Source organism: Emydura macquarii, unplaced genomic scaffold, assembly GCF_026122565.2.
Source record: "Emydura macquarii macquarii isolate MOO-44397 ecotype Brisbane River unplaced genomic scaffold, CSIRO-AGI_Emac_v2 contig_2897, whole genome shotgun sequence".
Lineage (NCBI taxonomy): Eukaryota > Metazoa > Chordata > Testudines > Chelidae > Emydura > Emydura macquarii.
The window spans coordinates 10,818,884-10,829,824 of NW_027133034.1; positions in this window are offsets into that span (position 1 = coordinate 10,818,884).

Sequence of the window (10,941 nt, forward strand, 5' to 3'; positions counted from 1 at the left end):
TATAGCAATCTGATCTTGAAAGAAATAAAGTAGGGATGGGGCAAACTAGGGAAATTATTTGTGGAAAACCTCAAGTAGATCTAGTAAAGGATGACTACCCTGAGCTGCCTAAAATTATAACTGAGTCATAATTTCAGTCATATTTCAGAGTGCGGGAGACAACAATGAAAATTTCATTTATTAAGGTGTAGGAAATGGAGGGTTATATGCCTGAGCTGTGTGGGCCCTTCCAGATTGCATCTGGAACAGGTTTGTCAATTTTGCATCCAAATCAGTTTATGTGGATTTGCAGGCCCTGAAGCATGAAAATGTACAGATTTGAACAAATTTCTCTGACCCAAACTTGGTTGTGAATCCATAGGCAAGGTTCAGATTCAGCATGCTGGTGCGTGTTTTCTCATGTTCACCTTGTACTGGATTTGGCCTAAAATGAATAGCATTGTTGGAAGCAAAATAATTAAGAAAGTGTCAAGGGCCTAGTCCCTCTGTAACACCCCCGTGGAGTGTGATGGGGTCATGTCCTCAGTCAGGCTTTTGCCATCTGAGTTGGGACCTCTGGCTGAGTTCCTCTGGAGTTTTTCCCTGTGATCTGTCTATGCCTAGGGTAGTCCACCTGAAAATGCCAAGGTCAGGGCAGGCTGCAAAAGGAGAGCAGATTCTCCCAGCACTGGTGGCTTATATTGAAGTTAGATTCACCAAACAGTCATAACAGAGCTCCTGATTTCCCGCACTGGTTATCAAGAAGCCCCAAAAAAGAAATACAAAGCTCCCTTTTGCATTTCAGTCTCTGGCTCCCAATCAGCAACTAGGTCCAGTAAAGAGATAAGTTATTTAAAACTCTATTCCCTTTACCAAAATGTTCTCCTGATCCCCAAAGGGTCAGCCACATTAACAAATCAATATTGGTTTGTATCTTACCCAAAATACCAAGCTGTCAGCCAATCCTTTAATAACTAAAACTAAAGGTTTATTACAAAACGAAAGAAACAAACAAACAAGAAGAGAGATGTGAAATGGTCAAGCAATCAGATACATACAAATGACTTCAATATCTATATATATCAGATTCATAGCAGAATTGTGGAGTTTGCAGGCTTGTACAGTTCCTCTGGAATACATCCAGTACCTGGGTGGGTCTCAGTCCTTTGTTTCACAGCTTCAGATGTAGAATAGTTGATCCAGAGGTGGGAAGCAAGAATGAAGACAAAATGGAGATGGTGAAGCTGCATTTTATAGTTTCTGCCACGTGGCTTGTACATTCTGTGTTTCAAAGACAAGCTCATGGCACACGGGCAGCCAAGAAGCAGTTAAAAAGTTGCTATGGGCTCGAATCGTCCCACCAAACCACACCTGCCAGGCATACCAGGACTGGAGGAAGAGTTCAAAAGGGGAGAAGCCCAGCTCAGTAAGAGGTAGTTCTGAGAGGAGGATGGATCTCTAGTTCCCCAGCTCCTAGGGAAAGGTCTGACAGAGGGCAGAGTCTGCTCCCATGCTTACCAACAGTTCAAGCATCCTGAGAGAAAGGTGGGCTGGACTATAAACAGTTACCAAGATACTCTGTGGCAGTTGACTTGAAGACATAGAGCTAGACTGCAACTTACCCAAGACCCTTCTGAAGGGGAGAGGCTGTTTTGGGACTGGTTGTTTCTTTTCTTCTCCTTCACCTTTCATTTTGTTTCCCCTGAACCTTGGAGGGACTTGTGGTGCTGTCTGGATTAGGGGTGCCCATTTATAATATTATTTAATACCAATATGACAAAATTGTAATGATTCTTACAAGATATGCCATGCCAGTACCAATAGAAAGGTTACAAGTTGCTAAGTATGATAATCTTATCTATATGTATGTATCGTCCTTGTACTGTAAGTTATGAATATGTGTGATATTCTTTAGCTAAAACTTGTGCTGTGCTACTGGATGACACCAGGCACAGGGTTTATGTGCCCTGTCAGAAAGCTAAGTCACAGAAACGAGGTGAAAGAATAATTAGAACCTATATTGTGGGGGGGAGGGGGGGATGCGGCGGGGGGGATTATGTTGTTTAGGCTATTGATAAATTGCCAGTAGCACATACTTTACCCTTGTCTGAGGAATATTGAATTCTGCATTTATTGGTATATCCAAATTACACACACCCAGTTTCTCCGAATTTTCCTGTTGGAAAAAGATTGCAACCCAAGACGTGTATAGAGACATAAATTACATCCCAGGCTCCCTACACGCAGATGCAGTATGGCATGCTATTATATCATTGTAGTTGGGTCTGCCATAAAAGGCATTGGCCTGAGTGTAGAACTCAAGGGGACTGATAAATGTGTGTAATTTATTCAAACTATTGGGATAATCCCTCCCCTCCACCCACACAACCACTCTCTTGGCTGAACCATGAAATCCACAGGCCAGCTGGATGAGCTCTCTGAAAGGAGTAACAGATACCAGAGCTCTGATAAGAAACAGAGAACATTCACTCATCCTAATTACAGAGAGAAAACAAGCAGCATCAGATTTACCCTCTCCGGAGGAATATGCCTGTTTATTCAGCCTCTCGTTTAGATAAGTAGTGCAAATCATCAGTGTGGTGTTTAGGAATAGGCTGGTATCCATAAATAGGATGTGAGCCCTTTAATGGCACTTAGTGTTTTATGTTTAAGATGTTGCCAGAACCTAACCTGAGTAACAGTGTGCATATGTAACTGGGCCTTGCAAGTTGTGTGTATTTGGTGAACACAGTTTTTGGGATCCCATCCCTGTCATTTGGTTCCTTTCTATTATGCACGATGCAATGAGCATTAGACACTAAACAACAGAGGTGCCCTGGCCCCCTACTCTGCTGTTGTTGAAGTTAATGGGAATTTTGCTATTGACTTCACTGGAGGAAGGAACAGACACGAAATATCCTCCCCCAATCACTAAGCTTATCAGCCAGGAAGGAAGAAAAGGAGACAATGGTAGTCTAAATGGTAGTCTAAATGCATAAAACCCCCACATAGTAGGGACAATTCAAGTTTCTATATTTACAGCTATTGAGTTCTATTGAAATGGAGTAACTTTCAGGGGGAAGAGGGTAAAGCACCTGCAGTGGGGTCCAGGGTTTTCTTCCCTAGAGAATTTAAACACATTCCATTTTGTGCAAAGTGTTACAGTTCCAAGACAAAATATTTGCTCTTCAGAAGGTTCATTAAGGGCTTTGGATAGAATTCATCATCCCTGGAAGCATATTAGTTATATCCAGAGATGGGCAAGATATGCCACCAGAAGCTTTGAAACGCTCACTGTTCAAACCAAAGGAGGGAAGCAGGCGGGTAAGTACTCCACTCATAAATCTCTTTAGGGATAGTCTGACTATTGATTTTATTTTGTAGGAGGGAAAAGCAGTAGGTGTGTGTAAGTTGGTTATAGCAGTGTAAATCAAGACTAACTTCAGGGGATGCAGAGCACCATTTAAAGTGGTGGGGGTGGGAGGTGGGGAGAGACCTATCCTCCCACTGGAAAAAAAATAGGACCATCCAGCTCCATTCCCCATTCTCCTCTCCCACTGGAGAAAACAGGGCTTCTGCCCTTTCCATCCATGGTTAAAGAGGCAGTCAGGGAGCTGGGCTTTCTGCTCCTACCCCGCAGGGCTTTTCTCTGTGTCACTGCAGACTGGTCTTGGGGATGCATATGGAGGGCGCTTGAAGGTGTAGCACCCTCACTGCCCTACTGACATGAACAAAAGAGGTACCTAGTGTACATTGATATAGTCCAGTTTCAAACTGGATGACATCAGCATGCAGTAGGTGGCTTTCAGCTTGCTGCAGTAGTGCCTACACAGAACAGTTAGCATGCACATTAGGGTGCTACACTTGCACACACCCCCAGAACAGTCTGTGGCACTCCTCCCAGAACTCTGCCAGTCTAGGCGGAAAAGTGGACAGGTCAAGGCCTAGATAACTTGCCGCTCCCTGACCAGCTCCTGTGGATAAACACTCCTAGTAAACTATTTCTACTTGTTTATGGAAAGGTCTCTCAGCTTGCAAATGCCATCAATGTTAGTACAGAAAAGAAAGTTCAATACCAGGCCTTTATAGTTATGTTAAAATTGAAGCCATACCAGCTCTTCCCTTGAAAACGAAAACAACCATTCTTCATACTATAATCTGGAAAAAACCACATTTTTAAATGGAAAAATACTTAACAGCATCCAAAAAGAGAGGGGTGCGGAGAAACAACTTCAAAACAATAACAAATAAATCCCAGCCTCATTACATTTCAACAACGTTTAAGAGAGAAAGAAAATTTCTAAACTGGATATAAATAATGGTGTATCCTCAACTTGGCAGGAAATCTCTCTCCATTTGGATTTTTGTCATGAATATAACTCAGAGCTCATTCTTACATCCCTTTATTCTGTTTGTTTGGAGTGGCTATGTACAAAACATTTTGGGTTTCTGCTCTAAAAGAAAAACAAAGCACAACTGCCTTGCTACAGTTGTGTGTGAATTTATCAAAACTCCAACTTTCTTTTTATAAACCAGGCTGCTTAGGGTTGTACGAGCTAGATTGCTGGTTAAGTCTAAAGACTGCTGCTAAAATATCACAGCAGTAAATGATGACCTCAGTCACCTTGTTTAGTGTCAAGTAAACTTCTTCTTTATACTAGTGTGCCATAAAACTAAGCCTCGTTTAACTATAGTTGTTACCTTTAAAAAAAAAAAGTCCTATTCCCAGGGTGGCAGAATTGTGAGGAAAGAGGCTGGACAACAGCCATTTGTATATTTAATGGTGCAAGCTCTTCTGTACTGTTGCTTTTTGTGGAGATTCTGGTGTCTGTGGACCTGCTCTTCAAAGGTGTTGATGACCTGCTGCTCTGACTTAAGTCAATGGTAGTAGCTGATGCTTAGTCTCAAGACCATACCTTGCTTTTGACAACTTGGGACTACTTCTCAAAGCACTAAGGTCCATATCTTCCCATGGAAATTAGGCACCTAGATAACTTTGAGGATCAGGGCCTAACTGCTTCAAAGGAGAGCTTTGCTTTTTTATTTCTACATGACTCTGTTCTAAGATTCCTTGTCTGAAGGTATATAAATACATATGGCATTTAACAGCATGTTATTCCCTAATAAACAAATAAAAAAAGACTTCTGTTTAGCTTAATGTGCTTTTTTTTTCAATACAAAACCAAAGCAACAGAACTCACCACAATCAACGATAAAGTGAAGGCGGTAGTAGTAGGCATCCTTCAAAAGACCAGGGGTATGCACCCCTGAGAGGTAAAAAGTTTACTCAGCTGGTTTTATGGCAGCCACGGCTGCGGCTGAAAAGACTGTCTCGAGAGAGACAATCTCTGCTGCATTTGTCACATTTAAAAATCATGTTTTTTAAAGCCTTTGGGCTCTACCTTCGGTGAGCTCTTCTCTCCTCTGTGAAGCTGGACTGCTTGCTCTCGTAGCTTTGCAGACCTTTATTGAGCTCTTGTTTCCAAAGGCTGTGGTCTTGAGTGTGATCTTCCCAGTTATCCATATCCATGTCCATTTCTTTGAGGTCTCGCTTGCACAGAATTCTGGGCATCCTTTCAATCTTTTTCCAAATGCCAGTTCACCATAGAGGAGGTCCTTTGGGATGCGCCCATCATTCATTCGGCACACATGCCCAAGCCAGCAGAGGCATCTCTGTGTAAGGAGTGTTTGCATGCTGGGTATGCTGGCCCACTTGAGCACCTCAGGGTTGGTGATTCTGTCTCTCCAGGTGAAGGTAGGTTCAATGGTTTTATTAATTATCAAGAACTGATACTAAAAATACAGTTATCTATGAAAATGTTGGAGAGTTTTGTATTATGCAATTTTTAGTAGGATCTAGTAGGCTCTGAACTTCAGCCTTCACAAATCCTGATATTCACAATACTGGATGTAGCAGAGAGGACTGTGATGTCAGGTTACTTCACATGATCAAAACAGCGGAGTAATTGTTAAAGCATAAAAGCAAAATATTTGTAATAAACGGGTACATTTTAAGGCTATTTTGTCAGTTATCCTTATGTTTCTCCATACCAAATTTCAGCTAGATACCTGAGTATGAATAACTGCTTTTAGACTGAGAGTAAGCAAGAAAAACGAAAATTAAAATCTCTGTCAATGAGCACACCGTGTGCTTGTCTCCTTTGTAACAGTCTACGTTGAACTCAAACTAAATGGCTACTAGTCTCTGCATACAGTCTACCCTGTTGATATTTGTAAATCATGTAGTACACAGAAACATTGTCATAGCTTTACATTTCAGTAGACACACTGGGGTCAGATGTTCAAAAGTATATAGGTACCAGAAGATGCAGCTAGGTTGCTAAAGGATTTTCAAAAGCACTCAAGCAGGTTAGGTGCCTAACTTCCATTGAAGTCAATTTTGAAACTTTGAACTTTTGAAAGTCCTATTTGGGGCCCATCTGCATCTTTAGGTGTCAAAATACTTTTGAAAATCTGGCTCTTAATCTATGTCCTGGGTGTGAATGGACGGATATTCCTACTGAATCAGAATGAAATGTTTGGCAAAACGAACTGCTCTTACACCATAATGCTAGAGATTGCACCCTTTTTTTTGGTTGTTTGACAAAATAATTGCTAAAGGTCATTGTGCTGTCAGAATGATGAGAGAGAGCCAGTGAAAATGTCACTTTTAAAGAAGAGGCCAATAAGGTTAACATAATGAGCATTTATGAACTTTGGGTGTTTGTTGTTTCAAGAACACCATGGGCAATCATTGCTGCTGCTTCTGCCTTGCCAAAGTACAGAAGTTCAAGAGCATTCTGTTCAAATGGTCAGCAAAACGTCAACTGTGAAAAATCTTTTTATTGGATGCGTAAAGCTGGAGAACCTGAGTCACCATTTTGTGATACCAATCTGGTTCCACAAAGCACTTAAGTACATGCTTAGGTGCTTTCTGGTATCTGGGTTTTAATGCCAAGCATGCAAGAATCTTTAAAATTCCCTATTCTTCTGGTTCAGAGTTGTCAACATGTTGCAATGGCTAATCCTGAACTAGATAAACTAAAACTGAAAAGAGATGCCAACTGAACTATATTGCATCTGATCAGGCAAGTCCTCCTCTATGGCAAATAAGCGTCCTGCTGACATATCATCGGTGTCAACCACATGGGGAAAAGAAATTGTGATCGTGAACAGGGGTGTGCACAAGGGGGACAAGTGGGGGCATGGCCCCAGGGCCGGCCCAAGCCATTCTTGCGCCATGGGCAGACATTATAATTGTGCCTTTATTCTTCATTATCTGAACTAGAATACTGTAAAAGTAAAATATATTTTTTATAGTAGGGCCAGAATAATTCAAGAAAAACAGGATAGGTAGAAAACAAAATAGTTATTCACTAATTAAATAAATGTTACATTAGAATTCGCTAATATTTTTTAATATATTTATTATATTATGTTACCATTACATCATTTTAAAATGTCTTTTTTCTGGCTTTTAAATCAGCAAAGTGGTACAAGTTGGGGTTGCCGCGGGGCTGCCCTACCCCATCCTTCTTGGCCAGGACTGGCCCGGGTTCGCCAGAATCCTCCAGGCCGTCACTCACCAAGCAGACCCTGGACAAGTAGTCCTCTTGGGGGCTGCACCCTGAGGGGAGCCCCCAGAGCCGGAGGGCCCAGGAGCCCCGGGGACCCCAGGACCACCCAGCAACCCCCTCCCAGCGGATTGGGAGGCTGGCCGTGCCCCAGGTGGGGAAGACCCGCAGACGACCCCAGTGGAAGAATTTTGCCAGGACCAGAGGAACGACCCCACGCTTCGCCACGCGTATGAGCAGCTCGCCTATGAGGATGGGGTCGCCGTTTGCCCTGACCGGGCCGACCAGTGGCCCTGTTTCGAGCTGTGGAAAGACCGGTTATATCGCATGGAGTGGGACCCAGGAACCTCGAGCCCAACTGGTGGTGCCCAGACTCCACTGGCGGGCCGTGCTAAGACTGGCCCATGATGTTCCTGCAGCTGGGCACCTGGGACTGGACAAAACCCTCGTCCGGATCCTGGCCCACTTCTATTGGCCGGGAATTAGGGCCTCCTGCCCTGAGTGCCCTGAGTGCCAACTGGCGGCTCCCCCGGGCATACCCAGGGCGCCCCTTGTACCGCTTCTGCTGGTAGGGACGCCCTTTGAAAAGGTTGCAATGGATCTTGTGGGACCTGGAAGAGCTGCCCTCTGAGGACAAACCCATGGAGCTGGCAGAGCTGCCACCCCTGGCTGAGGAAGGCCTCGTGGGACTACCACGCCCCAGCGACCCGAAGGAAGCAGGTACCGGGGGTTTCGGGGAGGAAGAGGCCCCGGGGCAGCCACAAGTTCGTGGCTGAGTCTGGGGCAACCCGGACAGTGTGTTGCGGCAGGAGCCCCGCTGACCCCGTGGCAAACGCCTTTTGCCACTGCAAGGGCCCTGGGCTGAGACGCAGTGGAGATGGGTGGGCCTGTGTCCCCCTCCCCCTTCCCTAACAGCCCTGAGAGCCTCACCCTCCATACTGCTCCAGAGAGCGGCCTGCTCACCTTGGCGGTCCTGCCTGAGGGCCTGGCCCTAGACTGCTTGGTCAGCTTGGACTGCTTGACTGTTGGTCAGCCCTGCATAAGGGCCATGCGAAGGATTGTTTGCCCAGGAAAGGGGCTCAGGACTGCTCCCGGCGGGGGATAGCCGGGAAGGGTGGTCCCCCTCTGAGAAGGACCCAGAGGGAGAGGCCTGGACGCTGCTCCCTGCTTCCAGGGACCCGTACACAATGTTACTAATAATAATTAATCTTCATAGCCTATCTCATCACTTCTGAAGAGCCAACACCCCCTTTTTGGGGAAGGGCTTGATCTAAAACCCATTGAAATCAGAGGGAGTCTGTGCAGTAGACGATGGATCAGGCCCAAATAGAGATGCTACATTTACTTTAATTTTTAGCTGTACTTTAAATAAATGAGCTGTTTTCTTCCTAAAAGAAAACCCCAAATTAGCCTCAGTTTCCTATTTGTTACTCCAAACCAATGGCAGCCTTCACATGGCAAAATAATCAAGGTCAAAATAGAAAAGCTCTAACGGCAATGTTTTCATGATGGGTTTTAACCTCAGTTGTTTGATTTTGGTTTTTGGTTTTTAAGTTATACAGACCATTAGGGCTCTGCTGTGCTAAGGGGTTGACCTCAACTCATGTATATTTACGGACATCTCTCTCAGAAATAAGAAACAGCAACAAACTTAATATTTTTTTTTCCAGTGAGTGTAGTGCTCACGAACAGGGCCCCCACATGGGAGGGAAAAGGGTACACTTTACTGGAGCCTGGAGGCCCTGGGGGGCCTGGCCCAGGCTGCAACCCCCCTTACCATGAGGAAAAAATTTTTCATGGCTCATGAGATTGTATGTATGGGATGAGGGATTGTGGTATGTGTGTGGGAGGGGGCTTGTGTTACAAGTGTGTACTGGGCCCAAAAAAAATTATGCTTGGGCCTTGCTCATGAAGCTTTAGGGCTTGAAGCCCTTTGTCTAGAGCAGGGGTTCCCAAACTGTGGGCTGCAGCCCAAAGGTGGGCTGTGACACAGTCCTGGGTGGTCCACCATCTTGGGTGGAGTTGCAGGGAGAGAGGAAGTGGCGATGCCAGGAGCTCTGTGCATCTAGGTCAGTTTCCCCACGTGGGCTGGGTAACAGCTGCCATGCCCTCCAGGCTCAGATCGGTGTAGTCCTTGGTGACCGCAAACCACTGGATGGCCACAGTAACTGTGTAGGGTGGCCTGGCGTGGCCCAGCACACACACAGCCACAAGGAGTGGAGCTACCCCTGCTATGTCAACTAAGGACTGAGCGCACGCCCAGGCTCCACAGCAGCAGCACCCCCTCGGACACAGTCCCTCTCTGCATCCTGAGCTGCACGCCACCTGGCACAAAACCCCTAGCTACACACCTGCCTGCACCCAGAGCTGGCTGAAAATTGAAGATGAGATCAGGTTGAGACTCACTAACATAAGTCCCCATATGGACAAACTGGAAAAACTGTGCAAGGAGAAGCAGGCGCATCTACCCCATTAAGAAGACTCCTGGTCTGTAAGTTATTTTATATTTTTATTTACAATGTTTGATTCTTTTCTAAATAGTAGAGAAACAGTAGGATTGGGTCTTTACTTACACAGCACAGAAATTCAGATTTTACAAGCATATTGAGAACACAATATAGTGTTCCAAGCTGAGCAACTATTTTGTTTTACAATCAAATGACAATTTTTTAAACGATTTTGTTAACGTTGTGTTGCTTATTGTTCCATTTTATACAAAATTGTGTTTTCCCTGTTTGAACAACCACATTTTGCTCTCAACATTTTTTAAAAGTGTAGTTTTACTAAAAACTGCGTGGTTTCAAAGATCTTGAAACATTTCTTGGAGTGCGTTTTGCTAGGGATTTCTATCGTTAACAATTGTTTGCATTAAAATGAAAAGGAAACATGTTCATTGTTTATTTACAGTGTCATTGTTGATGTATATGTAATAATTAAAACTAATAATTTTCCTCAAGAAGTATTAATAGTGGGCCACAGAGCCTATTGCAGTTGCAGAAGTGGGCCTCAGGGAAAAAAAGTTTGGGAACCCCTGGTCTAGAGAAATGTTATGGTATAGACAGCAGCATTGCCAGCATCCCCATGCAAGCCTTTGGATGTGCTGAAGTCCTGACCTGGCACTTCTGCCAGGGTACTGCATCTCCACGCTGCCCCAGTATGGGACTGTGACTTAAGAGCACAACATAGCTGTAATATTTCATAACAATGACATAGTCATGCTACTTTTTTGTGTGTGTGGCAACATTCTTATTTTAAGATTAGAAGGGAAAGAGTCCAGCCCTAAAACATTAGTAGAAGCAGTTTACTTATATGATGTCCATGATAATAGATTGATTTAAAAATGTGAAAAGTGGTTAATTGTTAACAAGAAAAACACCTCTCCCATCAC